The sequence below is a fragment of the Callospermophilus lateralis genome, chromosome 4 (assembly GCF_048772815.1).
Source record: "Callospermophilus lateralis isolate mCalLat2 chromosome 4, mCalLat2.hap1, whole genome shotgun sequence".
NCBI classification, from domain to species: Eukaryota; Metazoa; Chordata; class Mammalia; order Rodentia; family Sciuridae; genus Callospermophilus; species Callospermophilus lateralis.
The window spans coordinates 103887108-103914016 of NC_135308.1; the positions used below are offsets into that span (position 1 = coordinate 103887108).

The window sequence follows — 26909 nt, forward strand, 5'->3', positions numbered from 1 at the left end:
GTATTAAGATATGCTCCAGTACTTCAAATTAGAATTTGAAATTCGCCAATCTGCCCTCAACCATCAATTGATGCTGATATCAAAAGGTATTCATTCATTCTACAAAAAAAGTATTGCTTGTCTACAATATACCAGGAACTCTTTGACACATGATGTTTTAGATATTTTAAAAGACTTCAAATAACTCCTTTTATCATGCATAATAAAACTTGCATTCAGTTTGTAGAGTCACTTCCACCTATTATATTTTTATTCTCATATGCTTTTCCACACTGGAAAGTACGTTTTCCTTGTTAAAAACCAAAACAAACAAACAAAAAAACAATCCAATGACCTCTCAGAGCAGGAAACTAGAAAAAAAATGGATATTTTATTTTTTAAAGTATAGTTTCATTTAAGTATAGTTTTTTTGCATCAATCCAGAAGACAAATCTCTCTACCTTCAATGTGTTTAGTGAAAAAAGAAAAACTTGTGAAATATAAGTAAAACTCTATTTTTCAGCCAGTTGTCTTTTTATGAGCCAGGATATTGAAATGTACTAGAAAGAGCTTGGGCCCTGGCATTGAATATGGATTTTGTCAGTCACAGATGAACGACTTTCAGGCACATTTCATCATCTGTCCAAGCATCAGTTTCTTCACTTACAAAATGGGAATAATGACACCAATCTTATAAACTTTTTATGAAGATTAACATAAGATAAAGAATATGAAATATCTAATCCAGTTCTCTTACACCAGGCAGATTCTCAGTAAACATTAGCTTCCTCTTCTACCATTTTCATTTGTGAAGTCTCAGAGAAGATATTGACAATTTCAGCATGACACAGGTAGCAGGGAAAGCAGGGAAGACATGGATCCCAGACAATTCTTATTCCTCTGAGACAGCAGTTGATGGTGTTTAATTTAGAAACATACTGAGCTCTGAGAACATTAGTTAGTATATTATGCATTTAATGGGTGTCATGAGTTCACAAACTATTATACTATCTAATGCAGGCCATTAGATGTTTAAAAATTTTTAAACTTCAAAAAATGTAATTTACCTTGTTACATTATTGGCAATACTGTATCTCATTTGTATGTGTAATGAACTTGGTGCCTTCATTAAGCTTTGCTGTGATCATGTCCTAGATGTTTACTGCCCCCTTCACTAATACTTAGAGTCTTCCTATGCCACTTAGAACACACTTAGTTCTTTGAAAACCTCTAATAAATTTCATATTCATATACAGATAGCATTCTTTCCTTCTACTGATGATCTAGACCTCCCTATATGCTCTACTCTTCGTGGACACTTATCTTGGGCACAACTTTGATTTTTTTTCATTGCTTATTTTTCTAAGAATGTAAATATTGCACATTAAAAATATTATCAGGGCTGGGGATGTGGCTCAAGCGGTAGCACGCTCGCCTGGCATGTGTGCAACCCGGGTTCGATCCTCAGCACCACATACAAGCAAAGATGTTGTGTCCACCAAAATAAAATTAAAAATTCTCTCTCTCTCTCTCTCTCTCTCTCTCTCTCTCTCTCTCTCTCTTTAAAAAAATATTATCAATTATCTAGCATATACTGTCATGGAGTGTGCTAATTACATTGCATACATACATGTTCACACATGGAAGTTTTTCTCCTCAGATGTATGTAATTTTTCTAACATTTGAATTGTGATCTTTGGAAACAAAATAGTATTCATTATTCTCCCTGTTAACCCTTTATTTAAAAAGTAATAATTATTGAAATGTGCAATATTCAATAATATTCATGTGCAAGTGCTTATAATCTAAAAGATACATGCCATTTGTGAAATGAATTATGCCAGAGTAGGTCTTAAATAGTGTTAAACCCAGTGAAGATCAGAAAAACAAAAATGCTACAAAACAGTAAGTATCACTAAAATGGTAGAAGAAAGAATATGGTGAAATTAAGAAATTCAGGAAAAGTAGCCAATTCTTTCTAGGGTTTTTGGTAATTACTTAAGATAGTGACATTCACATTTAGTCTTGAAGGAGAAGCAGTTTCCTGATGGACAAGATGGATGGTCTACATATATGCTTTCTATACTTTATCTATATATTGCTCATGTGTGTCTATTTTGTAAAATTTCCCAGGGTTCTTTTTAACCATGCCCAGTATCCAAGAATCACACAGTAAATATGAAGCAAATTGTTAATATTTCTGGAAAGAATGAACAATTTTCAAAATACATAGGATGAGAAGAAAGATTAAACTTGAGATTCTAATTTAGAATTCAGCAATATATTTCCTCTATGAGCAATATATATGAATGTAATGTAAATTCAGAAGTGCAGAGTACTATTAAGATTACTTTTCAGGCAACTGAATGGTCTCCTACTCTTAACTCTAGTTCATCTTCTATTTTTTTCTCTTATTCCTTATTTTAATCTATTAGAGTAATCTATACTATTGTCAGTCTAATTTAGATTATAACTAAACATAATTTAAACATAAACCAATTTTATCAACTTGTTTAGTACATTTATATTTTCAAATTTAAGCATACTCTTATTTTTATAACATAACAACTATTATTATTAAATAACTTTAAATGTACATTTTTTTTGCTCAAGAATTGACAATGGCTCCTTATTGTTTTTAATCCATCTCTTCCTTTCTTTTGTGGATTTTGGTTGGCATAATTTCCCAGCTGAATTCTGCTACTTTTCATCATGCAAACTTCTCTATTGAGGTATAATGTAATTGTTTTCTCTTCAATCTTCAACAGAGTTTAATTCATTATCTTCTTTACCCAGACTAATCACTTCCCCTAGTTCTTTCTCAGTGTTACTTCTCCTTAAAGGCCTATCCTTTGTTGAGTTCTTCTGAGCCTCACCTGGTTTTTAGCACTTCATCATTTTCTATATTTGTCACGTGCTTTATCTACCCAGCCTCCTGGAGGTCAGGCCATTTTAGATTATTCACATCACCTACAAAGTAGCAGGTATAATAAATATCAAGTAGATTAATTGATGTTGGATTTTGGTGTAAGCAATTTATTTGTTTTTATTGCACACTATTTAAAATTTTTAAATTCCATAAAATATATTTATTAGTTAATAAATTCAAAGTCCTCTAGGTAAGATAGAAAAAATATAAAATCAGATAATTATACAATAAACTATGTTTTGAACACATGTTTGAAGTAGACCTCTTTTTCTTCAAGATCTGAAGAGGACTAAGTACAGATCTCTTTTCTTGATCTGAAGAGGAATGAGGCCATTATTTTATCATGTCTGGAATTCCATGTGGAATTTCTCGGAAGTAAAAGGGAACATGTTATGCAAAGAATTGTGTTTTAGTTGGAATGAGGCAGCTATAGAGTAAACAAAGAGTGAAATGTTACCTCCTTCCTCTCCCAAACCACAGTACATTCTGTGTTGTCAGGATTTCACAAAACAGCCATTGGTAGGGATACCAAAACATAGCAATTCTTTGCTCTCGTATCACAGCAATCATTTCTTTTTCCTGTACTTTATATTCCTATGCCTTTCTTTTCCCCTGAGATTTTCATTAATGCTGCATAATTCATTTCTAGCAGTCCTGACAAAAGTGGTATTTTTTTTTTCTCAAAGGTAACCTCTATGTCCCTTAATAAGAGGCTAAGACATAGCCTTAAGGAGAATGTCTATGAAACAGTAGATATAGGACCCAACCCCCTTTGGAAGTGATGATACTGAATAAACACATAAATATCCTGAATTGACTACTCATATGTTAGGTAAAGACAAATTTCTATTTAAGACAGCATTTGAAACAAATGTACCACTTGCAAGCACTAAACTGTGGTAGAATCTCCAGAGTCATTTGGGATAGCTGGTACTTTCCATTCCAAGAAAATTAATTAGTCCCCCTTAACTATGGAACAAGAATATCCTTGTTTTTAGAGAAAAGTTGTACATAATTATAGGAGAAGACTACTTCTGATATTTGAGGTGAGGATCATTTTGTTTATTTATACATAAACATACCACAGAAGAATGAATGCATTGACTTAATTTGTGGGAGTCTTGATTAATTTAATTCTGGAAACTTAAATTGCTGAACAAAATTAAATAGGGAAGTTTGTTTATTTCTAAGAAATGGAAGTCTTGGGATTTGGGGCTTTTATAAACTGTTATGTTAATTTGTACTGTATTCTTTCTGACAACAGTGGGGAACAGTATTTGTACTGGGGAATTAGTAGATACTGTAGTTTGTTATGAAATAAATACTGAAATATAAGTGTTACACTCTACCTCAGTCATGCATGTGCTCTTTGCAAAGTATGCAAGCTGAGTAACTACAGGTAAATTTTTTACCCATATAATACTCCATTTTCCATTTATAATATTGGTAAAATAATATTTACTTTCTATATGGGTGAAGTTAAAATGAAGGGATTTTTTTGAAAAGATAGAAATAAAACTAAGAAAACTGTAAAGATACTTGTAATGGTATAGAAAAATGTTAAAAAGTTAAAATCGACAAAGAATATTGCATAATACCAATTGATTACATGAGAACATGCTTAAAAATGTTTCTTTTTCCATGTTGTGAATAAAACAGGGAAGATAACATAGAGAAAAGAGCAAATGGAAACCTATGCATGAATGTCATTTTCTAGAGTGTACTTTGCTTATTCCCAGCTCAGCATCTTTGCATATGCCCGTCAACTCAGACCAGATTAGGCATGATTCTTATGAACTTTTTTTTTAACACCTTGAGTTTCTCCTTTGTGACCCTCAATACACCTCTAATTATCTGTTCTTCATCTGTTTTCTCTTCCAGACAGATTACAGAATCTACTAGGAACAGATATATTGTAAGGAAACATGAAAAATAGAAAAACCCAGAATCACTTGTTCCAAATGAAATTTGTCATGAATCATTCTTCATTCCTTCTAAATGGAGGAAATAATTCAAATGTATCATTAACCATAGGAACTTGCATAGAGGAACATCCTCTAAACTGGTATATATTCCACTGGTGGCACATGAACTGATTTTAGATGGTATACTTCAAATTTAATGGTTACTTACATAATAATGATCAACCTCAATTTTATTTATAAAGATTAGTTAATATGTAATTTGAAGGAAAAAAAAAGAATCTGTAATTTGGTCTATAGGACAGCAAGAACAATCAAAATTAAGAGAAAGAATTATTTATTCATTATGTCTATTTTAATTGTTTAGAAAAAGTAGAAATATCTATTTCATATGCCACTGAATAGTGTCACTTATAAATAAAATTATATATTTTTCCTTCCATGTCAACCACACAGATTTAAGCTAAAATTCTCTAAGATTATTGTTAAAAATAATATTCAACACTTAATATTAGGAAAGGGCTCTGACACCAACTCAGTTCTATGCTAAGATTTTTGATGACTACCAAGATAACAAGTTATTGAGAAGAATTTTAAAGATAAGCCTACTTTCCTTCATATGTAATTTCTTCATATATATTCTTGATTAATAATTTAACATTTTTTAAACTTACTCTGTAACACAGGCTAAATTATTGCCAGTTTTCTAAATGGACTTTTGTGAGTAAATTTGTCAAAAATCCATTTTAAAATAACCAGACCATAATTCCAGATCAATTAGTGAAAACAAAAAATACCTTAACAACTAACCTGCTGCACCCTTAACATTTCTCCTCACTGCTGAGAAGTAAATTATTAACAATTAAGTATAATATTTCATAATTTTATAATTGTAAACATTTTGTTTAATAATCCATTTTGGGGGTTGTGGAAAACCATATTGGGGGTTGTGGATATGGCTGAAAACCATATTGGGGGTTGTGGATATGGCTAAGTGGGAGAGTCCTTGCCTTGCATGCTTAAGGCCCTGGGTCTATTTTGGGGCTAGCTAAAAATTATGACATTTAGTTTTTTAGCAACCATAAATCAATAATCTAATTAGACATAAATTTAATAGTTGTAACTTTTCTCTCAGCCATTTTATTTAATTTTTGTTTTCTAATATTGTAATTAAGCAAATAAAAATAACAAGAAAATACAAAACTGAAAAAAATAATAAGGTACTATATTCAATTTCACTTCACCTACCAAAAGTTTTGGAATTTAATAGTTCTTTGCTTTTAAAACATACTCCTTGTTTTCCAACAGATAATCAGATGAAGAACAAATTTTTACTTTATAACTAAATATCAAATTACCTCTATGTTTTCCTGATAGCAAGTTCTCTAAGTCATTTGTTAAAGATGTAAACTCATAACCAGGTGACTGGTGTTATGTCTATCCCACTGCTCACCATAAGCCAAGTATTAATGACTTCTCCAGACAACAAAGAAATCCCACAAAGGGAGTAGGATTTGTAAAGTATTCATAAACTCTTCTTGTTTAAAGAGCTTGTCTTAGAAATGTACTTCTTATATATTAGAAATCAAAATCTATCTCAACACAACCAAAAATTATTGCCATCAAGACAAATGCAACAGCCTAATAAGAAGCATCAATGTACAGTAAATAGAGTGATTTTGACTTAAACACCAGTATGCTAAAATAATTTAAAGAAAATCAGGTGTTGTAGTATCTCTCATGAAATAATTTGAGAGGATTAGCTGTGCTTTCCTTGGTCTTTAAGTGACATTAAAAAGCATCAATGAAATTTTCAGTATTGGAGTATGAATCCTTTATCTCATTTATCTCATAACTAAACAATTTTATGCTCCTTTAGCAAAGTTAAATCAAAAGTTTGTAAGGGAAAAAATCTGGCCCATACTACTTTGCTAGAGAATTTTTTAAAGTGATATTTTAATGATTGTTTTAAAAGTCTTTAGAACATTATCATGGAATAAAAGATAAGCATATGAAATTACCTATTAAATAGGGAATGACAGAATTTCCAGTAAAAATTGACCAGAAATTAGTCGTTTTGAAGAATAAAACATTATTGCATATATGTGTACATGTGACTTGTTTTTGTTTTTTAAGAAGACTATTACTACCCTCTAAATAAAATAGGTTGATTCTAAACCATTGCATGGTTAAATAGCATGGTTGTTGAGATCTTCAGGAAGCCAGATATTTCTGTATTATCTATGAGAAAAGTCCATTACAGTAAAAATCTTAGATACTGAGTTCCATACAACTACTTTATTATTATGTTCTCTACAATTGAGAGAACCTATTTCTAAACTGAACATCTCAGTTTATTAGAGAAATAAAACATTAAATTAGTTAGAGTACAGTAGTGTATCCTTCTGTTTAAAACAGCTATAGAAAGGACAAAATATGCATATGAAGAGTGTCAGCTCTGTAAAATAATCCCACTACTGTTCTTTTAATTCACTGCACATGTGGGCCAAGGAGTGAGATACTAAATCCACCAACAGGGTCCCCATTCATACTGTTTCCTGAAAGATTATGCTTTTAATTTAAAGTTTCATGGAGTTTGAAAACTTCCTTTTAAACCTGTTACAAACATCCTTTGATAACACAGCATTAACAAACCAGGACAGCTTTTAGTTTCTAAAGTATTTACCACTGAAACATTTTATTCTATTGCAGTACATCTGATTATATTTAAAATTTGTAATTTTGGCCATTAAAAAAATTTAAGTCAGATTGATTTGCAAAGTGTTTGACTCACAATTGAAAGCATAATAACCAAAAAATGATGAATAATCAACATATCCAGCAAAGTTACTTTATATTAGTTAATATCATCATAAAACTTTTAACTTTAATTTCAATTTTGTGTTATAAGATTTTAATTTTGAATGTATGGATGTGTATATTTATGTACATTCATAGAGTTCTAAGCTGATCAATGCGATATGTGTGATCTCACATGTAATTCATCTGGCTAACTCAATTATAAGTAACAGTTAAAGATAATTTGCTACAACTGTTAATCTTGTCTAAATTACAACTCTGGAAAGTTTTGTGATTATTTTCACTTGCAATGTAAACATGAGGAAAAGTTTCAGTAATTGATGCAGTGTCTTTTGTAAAAATACATCTGCGTAAATGACACACATATCATATAATATTGTTTGCCCACAATTTAAATATTAGAAAATTAGAATGAAAAATTACCCCAGTAACTAATAATTAAAGGATTCAACTATTAGATTAGTTTCAATAATAAGATTTGATGAAGAATAATTGAAAATCTGCAAAGATTAATTATTAAATTCAGGTTTATTTTACTGGAAGAGTAAATGTAATTCTAATTTAAAATGTAAGCATTATTTGTTGTGAAAAATACTTAGGAAAAACTATCATTAGTTTGAAGCTTATAATTTATTCTTTTAACTCTGCTAATGGCAAAGTTTCTGTGTGCCATAAAGAGGTAATGAACATTTCAGCCTCCTCTATAAAATTCATTTGCAAGTGGAAATCATCTAAAAATTTCCTGTTTGGAGTTTTCATTGACTTATTCAGTAACAAGAATCTTTACAATTATATCCCAACCAAGAGAAAAATGGTATGGCAATATGAAATTGATGTAAATCTTGTCTAATTTTAAGAATTATTTTGGTGGCATGATTGTGAATTTACTTATTATTGCTGTTTCTACATGAATCACAATAACATGGGACATTGCTGTTACAAGAATGTAGGCACATTCCATAATTAAAAAAAAAAAAAAAAACAACACTCCCATCTTACTGCAGAGAACCTAAATCCAGAAATATGAGCATCTGCCTTTCTGGGTGCAGCAGAGCAGAACTCTTTAGTGTGGTTAAACCATACAAAGGTAAAGGGACCAGAAAAATAACCAAATCACACTTGCCTAAAAATTATGACTTTTAAAGCATTACTTACTATGGAAACATTAACCAAATTCTTAAAATCAAGTGCTAACAATATAGCAGGATTTACCATTCAAGTTTCTGCATGTTTTATGTGCAGGCTGTGGGAGTTAACAGAAATAAAGCCAAGAAGTTTGCTTTTAAGTAGGGTTATAAAGGTCCAAAAAGGAATATGCAGAGAGCTCTGTGATGAGAAATAAATGAGCTCTTTGAATGCTTGAAAAGGGAAAAGTCAGAGTTGGGATGAAAGGAGCAGCCCTCACTGCACAAATTAATATCTACTTACCATATGCAATAGAGGTCATGAGGGAAGGATGGGTTAGGAATTAATTTCATATTTTGGTGAGTTTAAGCTAATTTAAAGTTATTGCTTTAATCACATAGAAATGAATTATATATGTTAAAATTGAAGGTGAGTTTCATGATTTGCACTCCTAGGTGGTAGTAGATGGAATAATGAAAAGGGCACAGAATTAGGAGTCAAACACCCACATTTGAATCTCAACTGTCAGTAGTGGGGAAAACTTGGGATAGATGCTTAATTTCTGGTCCTCTAATTTCACAACATAAAGTGACAATAATACCTATGCTTCAGTGAGGTTGTGATATTAAATGATCTATAAGTGAACCCCTAAAACAGTGCCTGACACAATGAAATAAATGCATATTAAGCCTCTATTCCCTTTTCTTTTTCCTCCTTTCTCAAATTCAGAGGGAATATAAAATTGTAAAAATAGACTGTCTGATGCAGATTTGCCAATTAAACCCATAAATGCAACATGGGCATTGTTCAAAGCTCCTAACATTTGCAGCTCACTCAGTGATGAGATAAGGAGACAGTGAGCCCATTCGAATTCCAGGGAAACTCCATCTTGTTCCTCCTAAGACAAATTATTTTAAAGGTAGGGATAAGGTAGAATAAACCACAAACCAAGAGGGCAAATTTTAAACACTTGGTTTTAAGCAAAACAGATTTAGTTAAAAATGATAGAATGATCTTTTGTATTTATTTCCTCTCCCTCTTTTTTTCAACCCACAATGTCCAAGAGCATAAAACTATACTTCAGTAACTTAGGAAGATGCAAAGAGGATAAACAGAAAGGAGAAGACCAACATGAAGCAATACAGTTAGACCTGCAGAACCCCTGCCATGCTCAGCACCCAGAAGCAAAAAGTCAGAGGGCTTTCTTGCAAACAAATTAAACTGCATGGGGTTCTAGAAATGGGGCACTGGAAGAAGAATAAGAGGCTTCTATACATTGAACTCTCAGGTCTTTAGTACCTCTGCCCACATTCTACTCTAAGCAAGGAATTAGGGGGGTTCTTCTCTGGAGAATCTGGGTGTCCAAGAGAAAAGATCTCAAAGCACTGCTTTCAGGGAAGATCACTAGTCACTCAACTATCCCAATGCAGTTTCCAAACACTGATGCCTTACTCTAATGAGTTGCAGAGAATCATCAAAATTTGAAGAAAATTTTCAGTGGAAATGACAGAAAACCACTTTTCCTTAAAGAAAGGGTCTAATGGATAAAGATATGTAAGGGGAAAAATCTCCCCTCAAAAAAAAAGATAACTGTAATTATTACATGTAATATAAGATGTCATCAAAACTGAAGACAAGAGAAGAATATCACAGAATGAGAGGACAGTGTGACAGAGGTACAGAAGGTTAAAATCATACACCCTACATCAATGGAAGAAGATGGGAGGTGTGGGCGAAGGAGTCTAGGGAAGAGAAAATACCTGAACACTTGGGGAAAACAATTCACAGAGATTTTACACATTTGGACAAACACTTGAGAGGAAACAATGGTGATTGAAAAATAATTGAATAATAAAAACATAATTGAATAATAAAAAAATTGAATGAATTTATGAATTAGGAAATGATTAACTTGAGAAAAAGTAGAGAAGTTGTACAAGACAGCAGGATTTCAAAGTATACTACTTGGCTTCATACTGACCGAGTGGCACTGACTTTTGACTTGATCAAAATTTATTTGAAAGATAGACTGTAGAGCTCATGATTTTGCATAAAAAAGCTAAATTCTCATGCTCTATGAGGGGATGTCAACAGGTAATTTTTTGATGCATTAAGAAATAGCAGAATAAGCCTTATTTGTAAATATGGAAATAAAAATAAGAAGATAAATGATTACTTCTAGAGTGGGAGAGATGAGCAGGAGACAGCTCTTTTTCTTTACTAACTTTTTAACACAACAATATTTTAAAATTTTGTATGTGATACATTGGTAAAGTTGCATTCAGAATTATAATCACAGATATTTGATTTATTAGTGGAAATCAACATCTGCGGGTATATTCTAGAGTTTTGGAGCTGCCTCATGAAGGCTACTTAGTGAATACATGAAAAGCATGCTTCCCCAATTTATTCATGTCGTGAAGTTGGGAGGATATATTAAAATCAGATGTGAGTATTAATATGAAAGATGTATGCTACTGGGCAATCAGGAGAAAATAAATATTCTATTCTTTGTTTTAAAATATTATCTATGCTAAAGATGCATAAAATCCAATTTAATAATAGTATCTGATTCCATGTGTATAGGTTTATACTGATACAAAATCAGTGAAGAAAAACTGGATGACTAGTAAAAATTGAAATTTGATGCATTTTTTATCATTTTGATCACATATTACATACAGTACATATAACAAAGCTGGCAATATTCTTTATAGCTACATTCTTGATAGTAAGACCATTTTTTCTTCTACTAGTGAAAATTCTAGATATCACTCTTTGAGATGGTCATAATAAGGAGATTGAGAAGACTGAAGAATTGAACAAAATGTTTATATTTTACTAGGAAAAGAGAAGACAGAAAACAATTGTCTTCAAATATTTGCCTGGTGGAAGAGGAATTTCATTAATTTTAACTTCAAGATGGCAGAATGGGAATTGGAAGTCAAAGTCTCATATGTGTATTTAGCTAAAGAATACTCCTAAAGAAAAGTGGGTTACATGTGCTGTGATATGGTCTCCAATTTTAGAAAGGCTTGCTAGGACATGGAAGGTGTGTGTACTTCAATTAATACATTTGTTTAAATAATTTATGCTTTGTGTAAAAAGACAGAAAAGAGAAAATTTGAGATACCCAAAACAACTAAACAGTATCTCAAAAGATTTCAAGAATCTCAAAATTTTATTGTTTAGATAAATAATATTTATGGGTCTATAAAAACATACTGCATCATTATTGCTTACTTAAATAAGAAAAAGGTAAATTCTGTATACCAGAATTCTCCTTTGGTGAAATGGAACTTGTCATCCTTTAGTCTTAAAAATTATTTAAGAGTCAGTTTGTATGGATTTCGGTATCCAAATGAAATTCTGAAGTTATTCCCAGACCTTTATATTTCAGTTGCTCACAAAATAATATTTTTTAAAAAATCTTTCGCAATAGCAATTAGCTAACAATCTTTGTAACTAGTGTCTCTTTTCGACTAATTTTACTGAGCCTTATAAAAGGAAACACTTTCCCATTCTCTAAGAAACTGAGTTTTGTTCATTAGTTTTCTCAATGCTTTTACATTAAAAGTTATATAAAATCCTTGTAGTTTGAAAATAAAACACAAACTTTGGAAACCACATTTAATAATTTTTTTAAAAATCTCTAAAGCTCTCTCCTCACTGTAGAAAATAATTTTAAATGATCTCTATATAAATGTAATATCTTAGTAACACAATAGTAATTTGGATATTGGAATGATTATTATAAACAAGTTTGTGTGTCTCAAAAATAGCTGAACTTTCCACCGAAATATATCCAGAAATTAGTCAAGAAAAAGAAGAAATTATGCATAAGAATTCTAAACTTAATAAGGGCAGAAAACACATCTATAAATATTTACTGAATAAATAAAATAAATAAATGATGTAGAGAAAAAATATACTTGTAGATAAGAGATCCTTTGACTTACAGATACCATCTGTATTTCCATTTATTTTTACATCTTGCTTTACATTATCTAGTATTTTTGCCCCAGAAATTTAAGAGCTGATATACTATTCTAAACTTCATATTTGGTAGAAAGAAAATTTAGTTGCTTTGGCATTTTTATTTCAAAAGGTGCATTTTGCCAAGTATACATATAACAAAGACCTTTTAAATATAAATCTATTTTATTAGAAAGGGGTGGAATTGAATGACTTTTAGTCCCACAGAAAATCTCATGGGAAGCAAAACTACATGTAATAAACTTTTTTCCTTAAAATTTCTTTTGCTGTTCTGGTTTTTTGGGGATGTGCTGTGGATCTTTTGAGAAAAGAACCTATTCTTGGGTTCATCTATGATTGAGACTTTGCCCATGTTAGCAAAGTGAGAGAGAAGTCATGCTTAATTGTCTTTCCTACTTCTAGATATAAAATTTTTTTCTAAGGTTCCAAAACAAACAGTGAAGAGGTTCAATCTCAGAGGAAATGATGAGAACTCTCTCTGGTTGGCAAATAGGGCCTATTTTTCATTAGAGTAGAAGTATAAATTGCCTTTACAATCTACTAAATGAACATATTAGCACAGTTTCACATTATCATTTATATGATATAATTTATATATTTTAAATCTTGCACTATATTTAATGATATCTCAATCAGAACAATTAATCATTAATGACACCAAATGCCTTCTTGTTTTACTCATCAAACATTATTATATTTGGATTTATATGTTATGGGCACACTCTATTGAGAAGCAAATTTTCTGCTATATTTAACAATAAAAATAATCACAGGATAGAAATAGAAATGGTTCTATTATACAAAAACCTGGTAATTTTAATGATTACATTGAAGTGGAACTCTGATTGCTACCATATTTTAAGAATGTTATTTATATTTTAGAACTGGTTTTTCTTAAAGTATTTCTTACTATTAATAAACATCCCATTAAAAATATTTTTCTCAAAAAATAATTTGGTAATTATCTAATTAAATAGGTATTTCAATAGTTTATGATTAAATATCTCAAAATGATTTTTTCCCCCAATGGTAGGGCTTGAACCCATATGCTAGGCAAGCACTTTACCCCTGAGCTACAGCTCTCTCTCAAACTGTTTTCATAAAACTGCAATTTTTTTTTTCTGGGAAATCTACTTTTAGTACTTCTTTCTACTGATTTTGAGTAGATTCTAATTCCAGAATTCTTTACTGAATATCAAAGTGATATTTAAATCATCTGAAAAAAAAAAGAAAACTAATAATGGTGAAATTTAACTCTCAAGTGAAAGAGAATTCATTTTTCCCCTTCTCAATCCTTCAGGTTTCTTCTCATTCTGTGTCCCACCAAGCTCCTAAATTCTTTCCTTGGTACATGTATGTGGTTGAGTATGCAAGAATAATCATATACTTATTTTCATTTTACTATTTTTACTTATTGTAATATAAACTGTTCCATGTCCTGATTCATGGGTTTTTTTATTCTCCACATCTAACACATAGTGACTGTTACATAAACACCTACTGAGTGAAAAAATTAATGGAAATTCATGAAGATTATAAATCAGGAATTTTATATTTTCTTCAAAAAAGAACTGAGGCACATATTAGCTAATCTTTTTTCTCTTAATCAAATTAGTGGTATAAAGTAGTACAATTCGTCTGTAACGTTACACTTTCAAATAGTTTTAAAATAAATCTTTACTAAACACTTAAATCATGAATTCTGCTATTATTTCTATTTTATGTCCACTACAACCCCCTTAGAGTGTCCCACCCTTCTACTTACTGAGAAGTAGAAACCCCTTGTTTCTTTTCAGTATCCATGGCTGTGACTGGATGACAGCAGAAGACTGAAATGTTAGTTGATTTTCTTCACTATGTATTTCCAACATGGCACTTACATACAAAACAAAACAAAAAATAACTCCGATATACTTATAAGGTGAAGAATAAGAATCAATAGAAAGATGGCCAAAGGACTTCTATCAGCACTTTACTAAAGAGGATATCACAAGGCAATAGACATATGTGAAGGTACTCAACTTAGCCATCAAAGAAAAGCAAATTAAAACCAACAAGAAATTCCACTACAGACTCAATAGAGTTACTAAAATTTAAAAGTCTGATAATATCATGTTGGCAAGAATGTGGGGAAATTAGAATTCTCTTTAAAAAACCATGTATAAGACTGTCTGTTTAGTAGTATTTATTAAAACAGAACATATGCATATACTATCCTTTAATGAACTTCTGTCTACATATCCAATGGATATGTATGCACAAATTCATTAAAAGACATGTAAGAAATGTTCAGCAGAGAATTACTTCTAAATCCCAATTTTTTAAAAAACAATCTCAAATGCTTGTCAACTAGAGAATAAATATGCATTACAAATCATAGTCATTCAAACAGGTCATATAATTTTGTTTTCAAAGAAATAATACTAGATGGCAATTGAAAACTGCAATTGTATACAATATGATCAAATCTCATATATTGTGACTTTTACAAATTATCAAAATTCCATTCATCTAATGTTGACAAGCAGGCAAGCTAATTTGTGACATCTGAAGTCAGAAATGGAGTAATATAGTGACTGCAAAGAAGTAAATGGGAGAATTTCTGGGGTGCTGATGTTCTTAGTTTAGGTCCTGGCTGTACATATGTGATCACTTTGGAAAATTCATTGAATTACATCTTTGTGATTTGAAATTTCTCTGTATTTTTTATGGCTATAAATGTTTACTTAAAGGAAATAAAACCAAACCTGTATCCAAATTGATTTCTTTCTTATACTGGAGTATAACTTGCTTAAGTGGGTTTATGTTTCAGATTGTTTGATGTGTTATTAACCCTTTCTTCTGTATTTGGATTTTTAGTTTCTTGAGGAAAGGGAGTTTGTATTTATAGGATAAGTAATAATGGTTAGCAGGACACCAATCTTGATATAATGGGCCTTCTGATAATCCCTTTTGTATTGTTTCATTTTATTCTATAAATGTTCTCTTTAGGTAGGTATTATTCTCATTCCAACAAAATGAAATCTTGGAAATGTTCAGTAATTTGCCAAAGATTATTCAGTAAAACATGAGTCTTACTGAACTCCAGGCATTTTAATACTTCTTACCCTAACCTGCAGGATGTAGAATAGATTTATTATTTAACATATTTCAACAAGTTTAAGAATGATGTTAGCTGGGTCAGTGGTGCATGCCTGTAATCCCAGCAGATCAGGTGGATTGCAAGTTCAAAATCAGTCTTAGCAATTTAGCAAGGCCCTAAACAATTCAGTGAGACCCTGTCTTTAAATAAAATATGAAAAAGTCTGGGGATATGTCTCAGTGGCTAAGCACACCCGGGTTCAATCCCCTGAACAAAATAATAATGATGATGAAGATGATAATAATAATCTCTTCATATTCCTTACATTAAAGTTTGCATTTTCTCTCAGTGAATATTATCCTATTTATGTGAAACTATATAATACAAATCTTGTCTTCATCATCAAATGGATCCCTCACAATGCAGCTTGCAAACTCAATTGGCTTCTTTGCTCATTGTTCAATCTTTTACTCTCTTCAAGTTCAGGTTTCACTGATCCCTTCAAATTTATGTTTGTATATCTTCTACAAATCATATAATCACATTAGTTTATATATGAAATGTATAAATATATAATATATAAGAACACATGCTCAAAACATTTTATTGAGAAATATACACATACATACATAAGAATATGACCAAATAGGAAGTAAGTTAGCAAATGTCAAGAAACATACACAAACTTTTAATGTATGATTGTCATGATTATGTAGAATAGACTGCTGAAAACTGACATTTAAATCTGTATAATAAAAATTTAGAATATCTAAATGTCCTAATATTAAGTAATGTTTATGTATCTTATATAAGCAGTCTCATCATATAGCACATAGATGGAGAATTCTGGGAACAATTTCTTCTAACATCATCTAAAATCTATTTCCAGAGATCTTTAAACAATTTGAAGCATTATGCCAGGGAAATTAGTAGCATTACCAGAGACACACAGGCATTTTTACTTTCTTTAACATGGAAGTATAAAGAAAAAATAAAACATATCATGATTTATGTTGAGATTTTTCTTAGAGTTACTTTATGCTCTACATTTGAACTTCACTTAACATCAAAACACACACAATCTCTTTCTTGTTTTATGATCTCATCATTGCTTCAAGTATCTGCTTACATTTTTCCTAGATCATACATTTCAAACCTGCAGGCCAATTGTGCCACTTTTTTAAAGTGTTTTTTTTTTTTCAGAGCATTATATGTAGGACAATCTATAAATCTTTGCATGTTTTCCTTTTTGGTAAAGCATAAAATCCATATGTACAAAGAAGGAAGACTATGTAGTTAAACCTAAACTATTCTTCTAGGGTAGATCAAGACACTATTCATCTTTGCCAGGTTATGATGGAATGTGTCTTACTGGCTTAGGCTTTCTAGAAGGATCTGCTAGCAGAATTATTCTGTTGTCAACTACAGTGTTCATTTCTAATTATTAGGTTACTTTAACCTATTAAGCATCAAATATTTATAGCTCCTCAATATTGTAAATCACACGGTTGTTGCTGAAATAAAATAGGAATCCTGCCCTGCACTCTGATCATCTGTTTATTACATTCATTGCAAAATTGCAAACTCCTTGGACACAAAGATTGTGTCTGATTTATTTTTAGTAATTTGTAGTAGATATTCATGATGTGGGGGAGATCAATGAGTGTACTTTAGAAAGACATGATAATACACACCTTATATATAATCAGAGATATGATAAATTATGGTATAATGGTGTATTAAGAATTGTAATGCAAAAATAAATAATTAATTAATTAAAAAAAGAAACACATGGTAATAAACATAATACATGAAAAGACTATTTCAATACTTAGTAGATATTTCTATGATACATTTTCTAAAAACTTTTTTAAAAATTTATTTCCAACCCACTTACTATGCTTGTGTATATCTTTTCCAAACTTAAGAAAATAATTAATAACTATGAATGTTTTTACCCAACACTCCACTTTACAAAGTCGAAATAAAGAATGGATGGGTTTTTGAAGCATTTCCCCACACATTACCTTGCCTCTGGGGCTGCTGCTGGTCAAGCTTCCTGAGCGAGTTTCTCCTGCAATGGGAACTACAGTGGAAGGAGCTGTCCCATTCCACTGCTTAGCCCCTCAGTGTTCTTTTGTTACACACAACTGTTAAATTGGCAAACTTTGGATTTACTAGGTGTGTACTATTATTTTCACCTCATTTCTGAAAATGCTTTTGTTTGTGGCATTCCATTGTATTGTATTAATATATATTTTTCTACATAATGATATAGGCATTTTTTTTAAAAAAAAGAAACACTTTGAGGAAAGTAATAGAATTAAGAGACTCAAATGGCTATTCAAATGGCTATTTGAACCTCTTTTTTAAAAAAACAACTTTCTCATATTTTTTGTAAGAAAAATGACCTTTAAAGAAAAAAAATGTATTTTCTTTACTTTTGTTGGTTAATCATCATTACCAGAACTCACTGGGACACAAGTATCTGTTTGTCAAATATGATTTCTTTCGACATAGGAAGTAAAAACATCCTAAGAAAATGAGTTATATTTTAATGTGACTAAGTGGAAAAAATATATAAATATAAATTGACTTAAAGAGAATTTGCTAGAATAGTTCAATTTCATTATGTGTAACATCCCTTACCAAATATAAAAAAAAGTAAAGCTTACTCATCTTTTGAAGATTATCTTAGTCATAAGTACATGTTTTTAATTCACTAAATAAAATTGTTCGTATCACTAATTTTTATTCATTATTCATAATATTAAAATAAAAATATAAACATTTTTAGGATTTAAAAATTTATATTTAAACAATAAATCTTATGCTTAAAATCCCAATGTTAGTGTATAACAGAAATATTATCTTTAAAACAGCAGTAGCTCATACAAGTAAAATTATGAAAGCATACACTATTCAACAATTAAATATTTAATAAAAGAAATTAGCAGTTTGTTATTTAAGAAAAAAACATAAAGGAGGCATCCATTACAACATACAATCTGTTCAGTGACTTAAAACATTTCAGATATTGATCCAAGGAGTACAATTGAGCATACATATGAATTATGCAAAGCACAAAGCCACAACAGATCATTAATAAACAAGAGTTAAAATATAATAACATCACATTGAGAAATCACAAAAACGCAGTCATTAAATTAACAGGCATAGGTTAAGATTTATTTATTCTTTTTGTTATTACAGCACAAGATTTCCCACAACATGGAGAAAAGTTAGATGTATTCTTATAACTTTCTTTCTAATAGTATTTTAAATGATTTTGCACTTTATATTTTTATTTTCCTTTCAAATTAAGAGATTTCATGTTATTTGTTCACACACACATATATACTCTTTACTTTTCTACTTAATGAATAGGATCTGTTAAAATTAGTTACCCATGAAAGACTATTAATCTGATATGATGACAAGAGGTATTCTGAAGTTTGGCTAATATGTAATAACATTGAAAAAGGCAAAAGATTAGATCTAGTTTTGATAACAAAACTTCAGATCCCCTAAGCCCTTTTAATATAAAAGGCTAATTTAACAAATAAATATTCTTCAGGTAATAAAAGAAATCCAGGCACTCTAATGATATATGTGTACTTTATACATATACAAAAGTAAATAAATAAGTTTGTAAAAATTCTAATATAAACATTTATTACAATAGTAAAAACTTCATTTTCAGTTTATCAAGAAAAAAAGATATCAAAGTTCTTTCCTAGTGCAAAGACTGAATTATTCAAAGAACTCCTTTTGGAACAGATGTGGTAAACGATGAAGAATTTTGTACTTCTGCCTTACTACTTTGTAATTTTTTGTTATATGTTTTCTTCATTATTTATTTGTATAAGATTGAAAAAGATGTCTGTGCACAAGATTTGAATGAACACTCGGGTTTTTCACTTATGGCACCATTTATGTACAAAGATAGCACAACACAAATATATTGGAATTCCAACACAACACATAAAATTATGCAAAACCCGAAATAGATATGTAGAAAAGATTGATAAACCTAAAAATGTTTTTGAATGTCAAATGAAGGACTGAAAAATATCTACCTAAAATTGATTCAAAAGGAATAACTGTAATTTTAATGGTCTGTACATTTTTATGTTAAACTTAAAATGTATTATATTGTTCATTAAATAGGACAGGGTCAGAAAGGGCCAAATAGTAAATATTGCAGGCTTTGTGGATCATACAGTCTATTGCAACTAATCAGCTCCACTCATTGCTGGAATGAAAAAAAAGCAGCCTTAGATAATACAAGAACAATAAGCATGACTGTATTCCAATAAAACTTATTTATAAAACTAGGTCGGGGTGAGGTGGTGGTAACTAGATTTAGATCAGGGGCTATACAGAAAAATCTGACTCAAAACACTTTAGTTTCATTATTTCAATATCTACCACAAAGCAGGAATAACAAGTAAATGTTTAATGCTTTGCGATTAAAGTCATGAATCAGCAAGGAAAATAAAACCTCTGTGCTGAGAAACCAATGCCATTACTACTCAGTCTCTAATCAGTGAATAGGATGTTGCTTTTTTAATTAAGGCAAAATTCTAAGAGGGTCTTATTAAGAACGATGCCTGACAACTAAAATCAATGAAGTGAAAGAGAAAGTAGAAGAGCTATAATAAGGAGAAATTGAATTTCCAATCTAAGATAGTTAATAAAAAAAAGATTCCTTTTAGGGTGAGTTTCTATAGTATTTCTAATCCCCCTGAATGGACTGTAAAATCTACACGGATAAAAAATATGTTTTAATTAACTCTGTAGCATAGTGCCCAAGACATAGTAGATGATCAGTTAACATTTATTGAATAACTGTGTGAGTGCTTTCTATGGCAAAAAAAAAAAAAAAATTGTTGTTGTTTTTTTTTAGTTCCCACAAAGGGATGGTGCTCTGAAGTAGTGATTTTATTTTAAAATCTTCTTATAAAGTTAAAATGTTCTGTTGTTTTGTAACATGAGTCACACTTGGACTATAAAGATAAATTTCAGCCTGAACTAGAATTTGACCTATATCTCACTGTTAAAGTTTGTCTTGGGCAAAGCAAATGCATTACCAAGGGTTGGGTCTAGTCAGAGAGGATGGTGAAATGGAACTAGACAGCAATTCCTGATCTCTCATAATACAGAAAGAAGGTAGTGAAGGATCAGCTGGACTTAGACCAGATAAATGCTCTAAGATCCAATATTACATAGTTTGATACCTGAAGAGAATTGAACCTTGAGTACTGGAGTAAAAAATAAGGACAGAGTTCCCTAACCCTGAACCTAGACTAGAGTGGAGGGAGGGAGGAGGGGCAACAGAGGAAGAAAGAAGGAGAAAGAGGGAAAGAAAGAGCACATAAGCTCATCCCCTTAATAACAACTGGAAAGAAAAGCAGACCAAAATAAAACATGGCAAGAGCAGTGGTACCCTTCAAGCAGATCAAGCAGTTTACATTCAAATTGTAAAAAGAAAGCCAAGAAAGCTCAGCATTTTGTGGAACCCACAGGTGACCAGTCATCCCCATCATTACTGCATCTCCTCATCACCAGATAATAGCAAATTAAACCAGAGGGAGCACCTCTGCAGTGGGATCTCTTATGAATCCACAAGAAAGAACTTCTCATTGGATCTCTACTAGCCAAAATTTGCTGCAACCCCCATACTTTCCCTGGAACAAGGAGAGCAGGGTGGAGCAGCCCCACTGTGAAGTGCTAGCTTAACCCAGCACTCTACACAGCTTTCATAGGAGCCCAAGCAGAGACAGAGCAGTTGCCTGCAATTCATGGTGGCTGGAAGTGAGAGTTCAGATCCTAGCGGGAAGGCGGTTTTGTCCCAAGAAGAAGAAAGGAAAGCTGTCAGCATCACAGCCACCACTGACACTGATGGAAAGCACATCGTGGTGGGAAGTGGTCTCAGTCCTGATGAACCTAAAGGGACTGATCCCCAGACTGCAGCCACAGTCTGCATGAAACAAATTCCAGTGGGAAGCTGCCTAGGTCTCCAGTGGCATAGAGGGATGATCCCCAGATCTTGGCAGCAGCCAAAGAAAGATGGTTATGGAAAGATGTTGCCTGTGTCCCAGGAAGCTTAAAGGAAGGGTACCTGGATTGCAAGCATAGACAGCAGGAGGTCAGTCAAGGTGAAAAGCTGCCTGGGTCCAAGGCCGTAGAGAGCAATGGTACCTTGTCTCAACCATGGCCACAGCTGGAGAGTGTCTGGACATGGACTGCACACTGCCTCAGTCACAGTCAGCAAAGGGAAGCAGCACCCACAGTTAACAGTTTGGGGCAGTGGAAGCTAGAACCCAGGCAAATCACTTGAATCTCTTTACTCATTCCTAAGGACAATATCCCAGTGAGCTGCACTGGCAATGGAGAATTCTTCTGCACTACAAATTACTCACAGAGAATCTACAACCACAGGACCTGTGCTTGTAGATAGCCACCAGGATCTAGGTCATTTTGAAAAGGATCCTGTAGAGGGGAGTGGGAACATGGGACCCAAGGCAATCACAGTGACAGCCCAGAGCCCTTGCATCCTGAACTTCTGCACACAATAGAAACAACCAGCAGACATAACTGCTGTACCCCTGAGCACTCAGACCCAGGCCCCTGAACTGACAAACCAGAACTGGCTGATGGGAGATCCATAGCAACTAAGGGAGGGGCTCCTGTGCCCCAGCATCTCTGGAGGGATAGAGGGATCAAAAGCCAAACAATGATGGACACCTTCTAACTGTCCAAATTTGAATGAAATCTAAACCAAGACTCAATAAGAATTTTCTTCAACTCAATCTGGTTTGCTATAAATAACTGTAACATCAACTTTGATGATATACATCAATTTTTATTTTGATTTGACAGTTGTTACCCTAACAGCTAACACTATACTCTCAACCCATCAGAATGTATCTCTTCTAATGCTTTAAAGCATTATTTGGATCATTCTGTTTTTGTAGCTCCAGTTTATACCTTACCCCTTCTTCTCCCTCTTATATTATTAGCTACTGCCTCAAATACCTCTCATCCTTTTCTTCTTTTTACCTTGAAATTATTCTTTTCTATCTTTATTCTTTTTTCTCTCTTTTGCCCAGTTTTCTCCCTTTTACCTTTCAGTCTCCATATAATGGTAGCAATTTTTACAATATTTAATAACTACCTTTTCCGGAACTTTACAAGATTATAACTGAATTAGAGAAATTGTAGAGAACGATATAATCACTTTACATAAGATTGAAGAGTATGCAGCTGTGCTCTGAAGTGACTGTAGTAAATAAGATTCAGTGGCTTCTCTCAAAGTGGTGTTGATACTGGGAAAAGCGAAGCCACAAAATGAACTCAAGTATCAATACCTGGATATTTGCTTAACTGAGTGCTCTTACAGAAAAAAAGATCACAAAACAGTCCCTTGCCTACAAAAAAGAAGCAATAAACATCTCAATAGATCGGTAGATATACAAGCAATGTGAAAATAAAAGGGAGCAAACCATCCCACACAGGCTATAACACTTCAAAAATTGACTCCATTGATACCACAGTGGAGGAAATGTCAGAGAAAGAATCTTAAAAGTTTATGGTTAAATTGATCAGTGGGCTAAAAGAAGACATCAGGGGTAAAATTAGAATATACAGAAAGTGAAATGAAAGAGAAATCCTGGAAGTAAAAGACTCGATAAAAACAAATTAAATGGAAAGAATCACCAATATATTAGACAACTTGGATGATAAATTTTCAGGCCTTAAATACATAATCTTGAAAACAAAGTTAACCATAAAAAAGCTTATCCCATATTCAAGAAATATAGAATAACATCAAGAGTCCAAATTTAAGAATCACTGGGGTAGATGAAGGTTCCAAAATACACACTAAAGGAATGTACAATCTTTTCAATGAAATAATACTTAAAATTTTTCTAAATCTTAGAAATGAGATGGAAATTACAAGATGCATATAAAACTCCAAATTCACAGACTCAAAAAAGATTTTCTCCAAGGTACATGATAACACAAATATCTAACATGCAGAATAAGAACATAATTCTAAAAACTGTAAGAAAAAACCAGCAGGTCATATTTAGAGGGAAACCTATCTGGATTTCAACTGATTTTTCATCCAGACCCTAGAAACCAGGAGGGCTTAGGATAATATATACTATGTTATAAAAGAAAATGGGTGCCAACCAAGATTATTCTATCCAACAAAATTTTCCTCAGAATTGAAGATGGAATAAAAACCTTCCATAATAAGCAGAAACTAAAAGAATTCATAATCATAAGGCCTGCACTACAAAACATACTCAATAAAATATTTCATGAAGAAGAAATGAATAAAAAGAAAGAAAACCAGCATAGGATGAATCATACTAGAAGAATAGTAAATTTAAAAAGTCAGATCTGAATGGACCATTAGAGATAAGTTAAAAAGGTAAGAAATAAAAACCATCTCTCTACAATAACATTAAATGTAAAAGTTCTAAACTCTTCAATCTTAAAACATAGGGGCTGTTTGGATGAAAAACAAGACCAAACAATATGTTGTTTGCAAGAGACTCACTTTACAGACAGACATCCACAGACTGAAGGTGAAAGGAGGTGAAAAGATATACCATACAATTGGTACTGGAAAAACAAAGAAGGGTAACTACTCTCGTATTAGACAAAGTGGACTTCTAGTCAAAATTAACCAGAAGAGACAAAAAAGGTTACTGCACACTGGTTATAAGAATCATCCAATAAGATATAATGATTGTAAATATTTATCCCACAAACCATGGTGGATCTACATATATAAAATAGACCCTCCTCAATATTAAAAATCAAATAGACTGTGATAGAACAACACTAAGTGATTTCAACACACCTCTTTCATCACTAGATAGATTATCCAGACACAAACTAAAGATTCTTCAGAACTAAAAAATACCATTAATCAAATGGACCTAACAGATATCTATAGGACATTCCATCTATCCATGAATTAACTTTCTTCTCAACAGCTCATGTAATGTTCTCTAAATAAATAAAATGAAGAGTTAGTTTTTTGAAAGGATAAATAAGATTGTTTAACCTTTAGCCAAACTAACCAAAAGAGAGAGAATACACAAATTAATAAAATTAAAGATGAAAAGAAAACATCACACAGATACTACTGAAATCCAGAAAATAATTAGTAATAATTGTTATTTTGAAAATTCATACTCCAACAAACTAGAAAATCTTGAAGATATTGACAAATTCCTAGAGGCACATGATGTACCCAAACTGAATGAGGAGAATATAGGAAACTTAAACAGATTAATATCAAGTAATACACTGAAGCAGCTACCAGACCTTTAAAGAAGAACTAACACCAATTCTCCTCAAATTATTTCATGAAATAGAAAAGGAGGAAACACTGTTAAATTCATTTTATGAAGCAGGTATCACCCTGATCCTAAATCAGACAGATACATCAAGAAAACTTCAGGCCAATATTTTTCAAGAACAAAGATGCAAAAATTCTTTTTTCAATTTGTTTTAATTAGTTATATAAAACAGTAGAATGCATTTTGACATATCATACATAAATGGAGTATAACTTCTCATTTTTCTGGATGTACATGTTGTAGAATCACACCGGTTGTATAATCATACATGTACTTAGTGTAATAATGTCCAATTGACAAACCACATTACAAAAACACATTAAGCAGATAGTACACCATGATCAAGTGGACTTTATCCCAGGGATACAAGATTGACTTAACATACACAAATGAATAAATGTGAATCAAAACAAAAATAAAATCAAGGACAAGAAGCATATGATTACCTCGATACAGAAAAAGCATTTGACAAAGTACATCACTCATTTATGTTTAAAACACTAGAGAAACCAGGATAGAAGGAATTTACCTCAGCTTTGTAAAGGTTATATATGACAAATCCAAGGCCAACATTATAATAAATGGAGAAAAACTGAAAGCACTTCCTTTAAAAACAAGAACAAGACAAGGATGTACACTCTCCCCACTCTTATTCAACATAGTCCTTGAAACTCTAGCCAGAACAATCAGGCAAATTAAAGAAAATTAATGGGATGCAAATAGGAAAAGAAGGGGTCAAATAATCTCTGTTGGTTGATAATTAGAAGACCCCAAAAAGTGCACCTGAAGACTTTTAGAGCTGATGAACATATTTAGAATGTAGCAGAACACAAGATCAACATACATAAAACAACACTTTCCTATACTCCAATAATGAATCTGATGAAACATAAATTAGGAAAACTATCACATTCACAATAACCTTAAAAACACTTGGAAATTAATCTAATCAAGAAAGGGAAGAACCTCTACAGTGAAAAGCATAGAACACTGAAGAAAAAAAATTAAAGACCTTAGAAGATGGAAGGACCTCCCATGTTCTTGAATAGGCAGATTGATATTGTCAGAATGGTCATACTGTAAAAGCATTGTACAGATTCAATGCAATCCCCATCAAGATACCAATGACATTCTTCACAGAACTAGAAAAAAAGCAGTTCTAAAATTCATTTGGAAAAGTAAGAGAGCCAGAGTAGCCAATGGAATTCTGCAGAAGAAAAATAAATGTTGGAGGCATCATGATTTCAGACTTCAAATTATAATACAAAGCTATAATAACTAAAATAGCATCATACAGGCACCAAAACAAACAGGAAGATCAATGGAATAGAATAGAAAACAAACACAGATAGGTATAGTTATCTGTTACTAGACAAAGATGCCATAAATATATGTTGGAGAAAATATAGTCTTTTTAACAAATAGTGCTGGGAAAATTGGACATCGATATGTAAAAGAATGAAACTAGATCCCTATACCTCAACTCAAAGTGGATCAAGACCTAGTAATTGGACCAGAAACTCTGCAACTGAGAGAAGAAAATGTAGGTCCAACACTCCAACATTTACTTCCCTAACAAATTCCTAAAGCACAAGAAATAAAACCAAAATCAATAAATGAGATGCCATCAAATTAAAAACTTCTTCACAGCAAAGGAAAAAAATTAAGCA

At 31.8% G+C, this 26909-nt stretch overlaps 1 protein-coding gene across 1 annotated transcript in view; it reads right to left on the reverse strand.

The window, feature by feature from the left end:
- Window positions 1-26909, reverse strand: part of Adamts20 (ADAM metallopeptidase with thrombospondin type 1 motif 20) — a 156939-nt gene that overhangs the window by 40060 nt on the left and 89970 nt on the right. The gene's annotated exons all lie outside the window — the stretch shown is intronic.